General features: G+C 35.2%; 1 long non-coding RNA gene across 1 annotated transcript; it reads right to left on the bottom strand.

Annotated features, from left to right (window-relative positions):
• Nucleotides 1-4728: 4728 nt before the first annotated feature.
• LOC129058867 (uncharacterized) lies at nucleotides 4729-11861 on the bottom strand. The gene is made up of 3 exons (XR_008524280.1): nucleotides 11785-11861; nucleotides 7571-7659; nucleotides 4729-5055 (listed from the first exon to the last, which is right to left on the bottom strand). It is a non-coding gene; the product is annotated as an uncharacterized LOC129058867 (long non-coding RNA).
• Nucleotides 11862-12642: the final 781 nt, after the last annotated feature.

The following is a 12642-nucleotide window of genomic DNA, read 5'->3' as shown; positions in this document are numbered from 1 at the left end:
CAGTGTTACATTATCCATTATATGGATGATATACTTTGTGCTGCCCCCACTCAAGAAATATTACTCCAGTGTTATGATCACTAGCAAAATTAGATTTCTTGTGCTGGTTTAATTATAGCTCCTGAAAAAATTCAGACTACTACTTTGTACTCCTAGTTGGGGACCTTAGTACATGACACTACAGTAGTGCCACAGAAAGTAACCATACATAGGGATCAATTGAAAACATAAAATGACTTTCAAAAGTTACTAGGGGATATTAATTGGATATAACCTGCTCTAGGCATTCCTACCTATGCCATGAGTAATCTATTTTCTATCCTTAGAGGAGATCCTAGTCTCACTAGCCCTTGGCAATTAACAAAGGAGGCTGAAGCAGAGTTACAGCTAATTGAGAAGCAAGTGCATAAGACTCAAATACATATAACAGATTCAGAGAAGACTCTAGATTTGCTAATTTTTTCAACTCGGCATTCACCTACTGGTGTCATTGTTCAAGAGCAAGATCTTGTAGAGTGGCTTTTCCTTCCACATACTAATTCACAGACTCTAACTCCTTATTTTGATCAAATCACTATTATGATAGGAAATGGGAGAACTCAGATTGTTAAATTACATGGATATGATTGTGGAAAAATTATTGTCCCTCTCACAAAGGCATAAATACAGCAAGCCTTTATAAATAGTCTTACTTGGCAAACCCATTTAGCTGACTTTGTGGGTATTCTCGATAACCATTTTCCTAAAATGAAAGTTTCAATTTTTGAAAGTAACTAATTGGATTATCCTTAAAATAACTAAATTTAAACCAAGTGAAGGTGCTGAAAATGTCTTCACAGATGGGTCTAGTAATGGTAAAGCTTCCTATTCTGGCTTGAAAGTTAAAGATTTTCAGACGCCCTATACTTCAGCTCAAAAAGCGTAGCTTGTAGCTGAAATTGAGGTATTTAATATGCCTATTAACGTGATTTCTGATTCTTCATAAGTGGTTCATTCCACACAATTAATTGAAAATGCTCAGCTGTGATTCCATACAGATCAACAACTGATGATATTATTTACCCAATTGCAAACAGCAGTTAGGAGTAGAATGCACCCTTTTTACATCACTCGCATTAGGGCTAATACATCTCTCCCAGGACCTTTGACTGTAGGGAATCAAATGGCTGATCGCTAGTTGCTACTGCAATATCTAATGCTAGACACTTGCACAATTTTACCTATGTTAATGCCTCTGGTCTCAAACACAGGTAAAGCATGACCTGACAAGAAGCTAAAGCTATTATCCAGTGATGACCAACTTGCCAAAAGGTGCATTGGAACCTAATTCTCTTTGGCAAATGGATGTCACCCATGTTCCTTTGTTTGGGGGACTAGCTTATGTACATGTATGTGTGGACACGTTTTCTTAATTTGTCTGGGCTACATGCCAATCAGGAGAGTCTTCTGCCTATGTTATAAATGTCACCTTTTGCAGTGTTTTGCGATGATGGGCACTCCAGCTTCTATTAAAACAGACAATGCCCCAGGCTATACTAGCCAAGCTCTAGCTATATTTTTCTCTATATGGAATATTAAACACATTATTGGTATCCCATATAATTCTCAAGGATAAGCCATAGTTGAAAGAATGAATCTCTCCCTGAAACAGCAGTTGCAAAAGCAAAAAGGGGGAAATAGGGACTATGGGACACCACATAGGCATTATTGACTTTAAATTTTTTGAGCCTGCCTAAAGGCCAGGTGCTATCAGCAGCTGAACAGCATCTACAGAAACCAGCTGAAAAACAGAAGCAGAACAACTGGTTTGGTGGAGAGATCCGATAACAAAAAGTTGGGAAATAGGTAAAATAATAACTTGGGATAGAGGTTATGCTTGTGTTTCTCTAGGCCGGAACCAGCAGCCGATTTGGATACCATCAAGACACCTGAAACCTTATCATGAGCCAGATACACAGGAAGAGGTTTTGGTAGGATCCCAAAGACACCCCAGTTGCAGCCATGTTGAGACTGATGCTGAGGAGGACCCCGACTGTCATTAGCAACACCCATTGAACATAGCCACCTACCTGGGAACAGATCAACAAGCTGTCACAGATGGTGGAAGAAAACCTGAGGAAAGTGGGACAACCAGTCACAGTAAGTAATTTAATGACAGCTATGATAGCGGTGATCACCATTGCCATGAGTATTCCTTTAGCAAGGGCTGGCACAGAGAACAATTATACTTAGTGGGGATATTTACCCTTTCCACCACTTCTATGGCCTGTAACTTGGCTAGACCCCCAATGGAGGTTTACAATCATGATAGCTCTTGGATGCTCGGTCCTTTAGATGATAGAGGCCCATCTCTCCCACATGAGGAAGGAACTGTTATGAATATTTCTTTAGGATTTGAACACCTGCCTATCTGTTTGGGAAAGGCCACTAGTTGCCTACCCCCTCGCTATCAATCTTGACTGGCAATAATGCCTGGATGTAATCACAGTATGACACAGTTACACATAATTTGTGGTCTCAGTATTTACCATAATAAATCTGCTCCTATAATTGAGGCATACTGGTCTCAAAACCCTATTTGTAAACAGGATTGGACCTGGTCAGAAAAAACTGAATGCACTTGTTTGGGAAGATTGCATTGCAGAACAGGCAGAGGTGCTGTGCAACGGATTCCTATGGAATCATCATTAACTGGTCTCCTGAGGGAATGTTTAGCTTGAATTGCACCTCTCAGTCTGCGTGCCATGGACACACTGTGTTCAGCTGGTCTGAACAAAACAGTCATATGGTAGAAATGGTAAGAAGTATGGCAAGAGTTCCTATTATCAGGAAACATGGAAGTATAGTGGCACCTCAACCTCAAATGATGTGGCCCGCTCTAGGAGCTAAACATAAGGATTTGTGGAAACTATTAATGGCTGTTAATAAGATCAAAATTTTGGAAAGAATAAAAAAGCATCTAGAAGGACACTCTACAAACTTGTCTTTGGATATTGCAAAATTAAAAGAACAAATATTTAAAGCATCCCAGGCACACCTGAACTTAATGCCAGGAACTGGAGTGCTTGAAGAGCTACAGACAGATTAGCAGCTATTAACCCGTTAAAATGGATAAAAACAATTGGAGGCTCTGTGATGGCAATGATGATTGTGCTTTTAATCTATGTTTTTTGTCCTTGTACAGTCTGTACATGTGGATCCCAACTCCTGCAAGAAGTAGCTCACTGTGATAAAGCCACCTTTGCGTTTATCGTCTTGCAAAAACAAAAAGGGGGAAATGTTGAGAACAGGCCCCCAAATCTGGCCATAGACAGGCCCCCAAACTGGCCATAAACAAAATCTCTGCAGCACTGTAACATGCTCATGACAGCTACGACACCCACACTGAAAGTTGTTCGTTTACTAGAATGAGAGCAAGGAACACCTGGCCCACCCAGGGCTGAAAGCCACTTAAGGCATTCCTGAACTACAAACAATAGCATGAGAGATCTGTGCCTTAAGGACATGTTCCTGCTGAAGATAACTATCCAGAGCCCATCCCTTTGTTTCCTGTTTTAGTTAATCTATAATCTATAGAAACAATGCTTATCACTCGTTCGTTGTCAATAAATATGTGGGTAAAACTCTGTACATGGCTCTCAGCTCTAAAGGCTGTCGGCCCCCCGATTCCCACTCCACTCTCTACATTGCTGTATGTGTACCTTTAATTTCTCTAGCACCACTGGGTTAGGGGCTCCACGACTGAGCTGGTCTCGACAAAACTCTTTTGAATGATTGACTTCTATTAACTTGTGTTTTGACTAGCACACTATAGAGATATTTGGGGCCTCAATTTAAAACCAGTATTAGGTGGGCCTCAATATTCTGATTATTTTCTTTCTTCAGTATACAGCCATCTTGGTGAATAATGTGAGGTTGTTTTAAGGGAAGGCTGAAGGAAGACTTACATTATAAATTTCTGTCAGTGTAGGATACTTCCTCAAGAGGATGAAGCCTCCTCTTCATTCAATCATCTGTCTGGGTGTGATGGCTCATGCCTATAATCTCAGCACTTTAGGAGGCAGAGGTGGGTGGAACACCTAGGTCAGGAGTTTGAGAACAGCCTGGCCAACAGGATGAAACATATCTCTACTAAAAATAGAAAAAAAAATAGCTGGGCATGGGGTGGGTGCGTGTAATCCAAGCTACTTGAGAGGCTGAAACAGGAGAATCACTTGAATCTAAGAGGCAGAGGTTGCAGTGAGCCAAGATCACACCATTGCCCTCTAACCTGGGCAACAAGAGCAAGACGCTGTCTTTAAAAAATAATAATTTCTGTGCTGTGAATTTCCTTAAATTTGAAAATATTTTGAGGGTTTGTGACTCTTTATTGTAGTAATTTACTCATACTTGTGTTCACCAGATCAGGAGCTTTTCTATTTATATAACTCAAGAAAGATGTAAGGTGACCATTTATTTGAATTCTAGGGTCACCATGATAAGTTAGACAATGTCAAATATTTCTGCAGGGCAAATCATTGTGGTTATGGTGTATATGTGCTTTCCATTAAAGTAACTACAACTACTTTATCTTTGACAATTACATGCTACCACTTGGCCCTTACCACACAGGGGGCCATCATCCAAATTAAATTTAAGGAGTTAGGTAGTTCAAATGCAAATTTTTGCACAATAATTTTTGGAGTACAGAGAAGAGATAATAAATTTTGAACTACAGAGAAGAGACAATTTGGAGTTTGAGAATGCTAGGATTCTTCTTAGAAATATATTTATCAAGGCCAGGAGCAGTGTCTTATGCCTGTAAATCCCAGCACATTGGGAGTACTAGGTGGGCAGATAACTTCAGGTTGGGAGTTCTAGAACAGCCTGGCCAATATGGAAGAACCCTGTCTCTATTGAAAATACAAAATTTAGCCAGGCGTGGTGACGGCATCTGTATTCTCAGCTACTTGGGAGGCTTAGGTAGGAGAATTGCTTCAATCTTGGAGGTGGAGGTTGCAGTGGGCCAAGATCATGGCATTGCTCTCCAGCCTGGGCAACAGAGCGAGACTCCATCTCAAAAAAAGAAAGAAGACTCTGTCTCAAAAAAAACACCTATATATATATATATACACACACACACATATATATATACACACACACATATATACATATATATATAGGTTTTGAGATAAATCTCTCTCTCTCTCTCTCTCTCTATATATATATATATAACAGCCTATACAAAGCAGTATTCTCTGAACTTTTCCAAAGGACATGGTTTGGGCTTATTGCATGATAAATTTACTCTAACATTCTAGTGTACCCAGTCTTCTGGGGACTTTCTTTACCATATGCTAAGAAATATTTAGCATTTTACTTTTATTTAATATAGGTAACCTTTGAGTCTAGATTTTATTTAGCATATCAAACTGTGAGAGCCACTCCCATTCACTCTAGCTAACATGATAAACCTAGAATGCCTTATCAGTGTATCCCTATCAATGATTTCAACCTGATAAAACACTGCACTGATTTTACTCTAACACAATACCCTTAAGATTTCTTTCTGAACATTTCTCCCCATTTTTATTGAGGTAACTTGTCATAATATGCCTGATGGGTTCCATGTTTTACTTTTCCCTTTGGGACATGCTGGCAGTTGAATCTGGTGAGAGGTACTAGAGGCAATAAGAGCCTACATGAATGGGTCTAGAAGGTGATCAGAAGCATTCCAGTAGGCAACTTCCTTATGGAAGGAATTTAATGATTATTTAGACAATGGCAGACTAAATTCCTCAAGGAAAGGAAAAAAGTCTGGTTTTATTGACCAGGAAAATCAGAAGGAATTTGTGAGTTTCATATCTCCAATTTGAAAAGAATCTGCCCACATGCTCTCATTCCAGTTTTCAGGATTCCATTCCTTCCCAATGTTCTAATTTTATAATAATAGACTTAGCAAGGTTGTAAATTCAATTTGTATTGTAACTCAGCCACCTATAGGATTACACTCTTACTATGGATTTGAGCAATATCAGCCCTGCAGCCACAGCCAATAATGACTGTTAAGCACAATCATAGACCTTTTGTTGTTCCTTACTCAAATATTTTATCTTAAGAATTAAAGCACTGAGCTTATTATTTTATTTCCCCACATTCTCCAGTGAACATAGAAGCAACCAATTGCATTATATTCATTATTTTAGCAAAAATATTCTGAGAATGACTTTTTTTAACCCAAGCCTCAATTTCAATGATAATTTCATTATAAGTATCCGCAGGTAATACTTTAAGTAATGATTTTCCAATATATTGTCCACTTTTCCTCTGGAAATAATGTCATCAATGATCTACTAAGATCAAAATTTAATATAATTTGTAGTCAAATTAAATTAGAGAACTCATTCTATATAATCCAAAATCTATTCAGTGAACTAATTTTGTATGATTCTGTTTTCCTGAAACAACCTATCTTATTTTTACTTATTTATTTACTTTTAAGACAGAATTTCACTCTGTTGTCCAGGCTAAAGTACAGTCGTGAGATCACAGCTCACTGCAACATTGACCTCCTATGCCCAAGCAGTCCTCCTGCCTCAGCCTCCCAAGCAGCTGCAACAACAGGCGTGTGCTGCTACACCCAACTATATTTTTTTAATGTTTTTGTAGAGATGGGGTCTCCCTATGTTGCCCAGGCTGGTCTCCAATTCTTGGGCTCAAGTTGTCCTTCTGCTTCATCTTCTCAAAGTACTAGGTTTACAGGCATGAACCACCATCCCCAGCCTAAAATAATTTTTTGTTTCAAATTCTATATCAGACTTCGATCAGAAAGCAGAAGGCTGGGTGAAGTGGCTCACTCCTGTTATCTCAGTGTTTCTGGAGTCTGAAGCAGGAGAATCACGTCAGGCCAGGAGTTTGTGACAAGCCTGGGCAGCATAGCAAGGCCCTGTCTCTACAAAAATAAAAATAAAATTCACTGAATGTGGTGGCATGTACCTGTAGTCCCAGCTACTCTGGAGGCTGAGGTGAGAGTACCACTTGAGCCCCGATTTGGAGGCTTCAGTGAGCTATGATCTTGACACTGCACTCCAGTGTGGGAAATAGAATAAGATTAAACAAAAGGAAAGCAGAATACTATTTAATATGTAATTGATTATAAATATTGCACTTTACACAATCCTGAAAGCTAACTAAGCAGTATATGGAAACCTCTGACTTCGGTGTCTGGCATTTTGTCTGAAATGAACAGAGCTTTCAGTGCTCTTTATTTATTTACTTTATTTTTTTAACTTGAGAAGAAAATAACTTCTACCTAATTTTAACCATTATTACTTTTGGAATTTGTCAATAGCAGGCAAATGTATTTCCTAACTTACCACTATGGTAAAATTCTACTTGCCCTATTTTCTAGAGTATCTAATCTATGGATTGACTATCTCTACCTATGTACAATTTCCATTAGGTCACAGTTCTCACAAAATATTTTCTGATTATTTCTACCAACGTGATGTCTCTCTATGCTGAGATTTCCTCAGCTCATGTATTGAGAAGCTATGTATCACAATTACAATTAATTTTTTCTAAGCTTTACCTTTTGCATATTTGGTCACCTTCCTTCACAATTGACACATTACTTGAGCACAAGATCAGCATATTTCATACCTTACAGTTATTTCATACCTTAAAACATGAGAGGTGAATGAAAAAATGGCAAAAGCGAATTCCCATTTAATCTGTTTCTGGCAGCAAAAAACTCATTGATAAAAAGGATATGCTACCAAAACAGCAAACAAATAAACAAACAAAAGTATAAACTCACAATTCTATTTTTCACACGTTCACATTTAAATCATTTAACTAATTAAAATTTCAAAGTTTGAAAATAAAATAAATGGCTTAAAAATCATTATTTGATACTTAAGCATGAATAACTGAAATCTGACAACCTAGCTCTACCTAATGTTTAGAATTTGACAGAATTATATATCCTGCATTTTTTCCCCAAAATGATTATAGTATTTACAGGGCCAGTAAAGCAAGTAATAAGTAGAAAACAGTTTATAAAATGTTTCTAGGCAACATAGTAATTGGATATATCATAGATACTTAGATGATGTTGGGTGATAAGTGACAATTGGTTATGCCTTTCTTCTTCCATAGTGTAATATTTTACCTAATTGCTAGTTAATAGCTTTGGTGATGTCATTACAATTATCCATCAGTGTTTTACATATGCACGCACATTAAGCAGATAGAGAGGGTTTGTTATTTAATTGACATCAAAATAACCTATTCAATAATATGAAATCAGAGAAGTTATGATTTAGAAGGGGAACCAGTTGAAATGCTTAAGCCCTTTTCAATTTATTTTTTAAATATTTCTAGAATGTATCCACTTGTTCTTTGTGTTACTTCACACTCCATTTGAGAGTTATGTTGGAAGTTAATCCTTAGTCAGTTTCTGCAGTTCAATTAATTAGTTATTAAACTCAGTCATTGCCGTTTTCCCCAATGAATCACCAGATTTTTGAAGACCATCCAAATGGCTAAATGTATAATAAAATCTATAGTCAAACACATTTCTTGTGGTTAATTAGACTGCTTTATAGAGTGTGTTCTTTCCTAAATGATAGAATTTTCCAGTTTATTCTCATAGTTGGACACTATATTCCTAAGCTTTAAAGAGAATATAACATTACTGCTGTTGAGGGTCCAATTTTAGTCTTTTTAGATAATATAATTTTTAACAAGGGGAACTTTGGGTAAAAATCTTTAGTTACTTTCAACAACATAAAACCTGTGAATATATACATTATTTTAACATGCAAGCTTTGCCTTCTGTTGTTTTAGTAATATAGTCTGGGTTGTGGTTATTACCAATGAGACACTTGTTTTCTAGAATGAAAAATAAAGCATATTTCCTAAATTGTAATACAATGTAAGAAGGCTGCAAAAATAAAACATTAAAATACTAGTAAGTGAATGGTTTCTGTGATCTAACTGTTCTATCGGCAAGCTGTGAATATAGATTGTGTTATTTAACTATACAATCTGTAGGCATCCAACATTTTGCTGTCACATTAAAAATTATGCAGTTCAATGTTCAGAGGTATAGCTGGAGGCGTACATTCATCTGTCACTTGAATTATGTTTACCTTCAAGCCTGAAAATCAAATAATCCAGGATGCCCCTGTTATTGATATTTCCTCTCTTAAAATTTTGTTTTGGATTTTAGTTAAAAATACATATTCTTAAACTCTTTTAAAATAGTCATATACACAAAATTTCCTCTGATGGGTTCTTCAATGTGTGCAACATCCAGTACTTGTCACTTGAAACTAGGACAAAATTTCATTGATTCTTGTTTGTTTTACATTTTTATGCAAGCAATTGGATGTTACAGAATATTTTACATACAAATGAGTCTACTCCTAATAGAAATCAGGAATTCTGTCAATCAAGGGGCGGGGTGAAAGGGAAAGCTTTCAAATGTGTTGGTTACCCTCCACTGAATTATATAATAAGTGGCTGCAGAAATGTGAGAGTAAGTAATAACATCCTGAATGGAAGCCAGTGGTAGGTAACAGAGTGATTTGTGACATTATCAGTGAATGGCAGTGAACATATTGGATAATGTCATGAATAAAAAGTTGATGGAGACTTTCTGCCATTTATTTCTAAGTCACTCAAACAAGCTATATGCAATCACTTTAGAAAAGTATCTCATTGCATTGTTTAAAAACCAGTTTTCCTGAGGAAAAGGCAAACTATTTAATTTTCTCACACCTATAAAAGTAAAGGGATTTACTTTATAGTAACCTATAAAGTAAAACCTATAAAGATTACAAATGAATACAAACATATTCTTATATTACTAAATACACATCACTAATAGAAATTTGACAAAAAATACACAATAATATGTAGTATGTTACTAAATTTGGTAGTAATGTAAAATAGTGAAATTCAGTTTTAAATAAGTACTGATATTAAGAAATTGATGTTTTATAAAAATAATTCATTTACACAATTGAACTAAATATGTCATTAATTGAAAAGAAGATTAAGAAACCTTTCAAAAATGTTATTATATAAAAGACTAATAAATGCTATTAGAAAAAATTAGCAAAAATTGTTCATTCTTTTAATTTTAACCTAGAATAGAGACTTTGTGAGAGCAATGCCATTTAAAAGAGCACAGAGAAGAACAACGGAGACTGGATTAAAAGCTACATATGGGGGAAATAAAAGCTGATTAGTAAGGTGTCAGGTATAAAGAAGCAGGGAGTCATCAGTCGTAATATATAATGTGGTTCCAAAATGATGACATCAGTTTTAGTGTTCCATCGTGGAGCGTTACTAGAAGAAATTTAATTTATTTGCTATATGTTATTCTATTGTTTTCATGTTCTTTCCTTTTTTTCATTGTATGATAGCCTCTGATTAGCAAGAATTTTGTAAAAAGGAAGAGAGATTGCTATCTTAGGAAACAGAGGAGGAAGTGGGATCTCATCACTTCAACCCCTTCTATAAAAGCTGTCTGTGAATCTAGATTGGGTCCTGCATTATGTTATTCTACTAAATAAAGGGTCATCCAATTAATTGTTTTCCATTAAAACTATTGAGATGTGGCAGACGAAATTAAATTAATATTCTTGGATGAGGTTCTTATTATTGTCAAACAGGGGGCATGGATTCAAACATTGGAAGCCTACTACATTTCGCTATTACTGACCTGTAAGAATAAGTTACCAGCATTCACAATGAATCAGTAAATCATGAATTTCAAAAGCATGCTAATAAATACAATTTTAATAATTTTTTTTATAAAATTGATCTAGATAATTCTTTTTCATTCTGTCAAAATAGTGGTACGGTTTTTAGTTACTTAAAATGAAAGATTTGTGAGATATATAAAATTGAATCAAACAGTGTCCCTGCTCTTAGTTCAACAGTGTATAATATTGGAGGCAAAGTGTTCAAAAAGTAGAAACACTGTAATAACCTTCACAACAGTATATAACGAATCTATAAACTAGATAAAGTGAGATGAACAGGATGGAATGCTCAGCTACAGGGCAGGTCTGAGGTCTGACGTTCAGTGGAATAGCGTTACCTAGGGGAGATTTTAAAATGGAGTTTTGCAGGATAAGTTTCCAAGCAACGTGGTGAGGGTAGCTGGGAACAAAGAATCTGAATTTGGGACTCCCTAATATTTCATTTTCATCAGTGTTGATTAGTGATTCATAGGTACTACATATTTTCACTCACACTATGAATCCTGATGGCATAAGAGCCACATCTTCTAAAAGAAGTCAAATTTTAAACCCAAAAGTCCGGAGAATATTTATGGCAGTTTTTGAATTATGGTTAGCAATAAAACGTGATTCAAGTAAGCTGAAAATAGTTGAAATGGTGGTTTTTAAATATACACATGGCCGTCAATCTGTTATATAATTTATAAATAGATATATACATAATCTATCAACACCAGAATTATATTTAAACTATTGAAATAAAATAATTCTATTCAAAATTTGTGTTACTTAGTGAATGTTTAGTCATAGATTCAGAGCTAGAAAAGGTGAAAGAAATCTCTGATATTATGAGCCTTTACACTTATAGTAGAAAAGTGAAAGAAATTTAATATAATACAAATTAATAAAATATATTTTATTTTATAAGTGTCACCAATAATAATCAAAGTCATGATGTTTAGAGAGTGTGTAATAGACGGACTAAACTGATTCCGAGAAAGTGGAAATAGATGCTCAGGGAAATCTTCAGCAAGGAAGTGATACTTACTTTAGCCCCTGATGGATCAGAGTCATGAAGAGAAGTGGCAAAATAGAATACGATGATGACACAATAGTTATGTGAAGGCCTTCAGGTAGAAAGAAGATTGAGGTTGTTTGAAGATCCAATTAGGTCTGTTCTTATGAAGACTATACGGAATTTAAAAACTCAGTCAGAAGTAATATTTTCTTAAGAGGGTAAAGAATACTTTGTAATTCTAAATTACTCAATATTATTTATTCTTACCAACATTACCTAAAATTCCCATACTACAGCTCAACTATTATGATCAGATATGAACTTAAAACAATGATCTATTAAATTTAGCTTCTCAAAGAAAACCATTTTTACATAAACAACTATGTTTTATATTATTTTGAATGACTGATTTATTTCTTATTAGCTTTTACGATAAAAATGTCATAAATTTTGTATCTAAATCCAAACTGTACATGAATATTTTTGCTCTTAAAGTAAATATTGAAATTGATTTATCCTCTTGTTCTTCATTAAATATTCAAATTTTACTTTGAAAATGGGGAAATAATATATTTTACAGATTTAATATAATCTTACATAAAAAGTAACATTTTAATAACTTTTCCTGCTTAATTGTCATTTATATTGATCTTTAAGCTGTGAAAATGATGTCTTCTAATAGAAGTAGCTTTAAAACCCATCAACGCAAATTTTACATTAATATCGTGAAAAGATGTATTTTTAAGATACAGAGTACTGAGTGTTTTTATTTTCTGAGTTCTGTCTATACACTTAAATTTCAGTGTTTTTTATCTGAAACTATGATTCAATGGATTTAATGTTAGTATTCCCAAACTGGATAGACTTTTTTAAAAAAAAAATTAACTT

This window comes from Pongo abelii, chromosome 3, assembly GCF_028885655.2.
Source record: "Pongo abelii isolate AG06213 chromosome 3, NHGRI_mPonAbe1-v2.0_pri, whole genome shotgun sequence".
NCBI classification, from domain to species: domain Eukaryota; kingdom Metazoa; phylum Chordata; class Mammalia; order Primates; family Hominidae; genus Pongo; species Pongo abelii.
The sequence above is the reverse complement of the archived record's forward strand: the minus strand, read 5'-3'. Positions and strand labels throughout refer to the sequence as shown.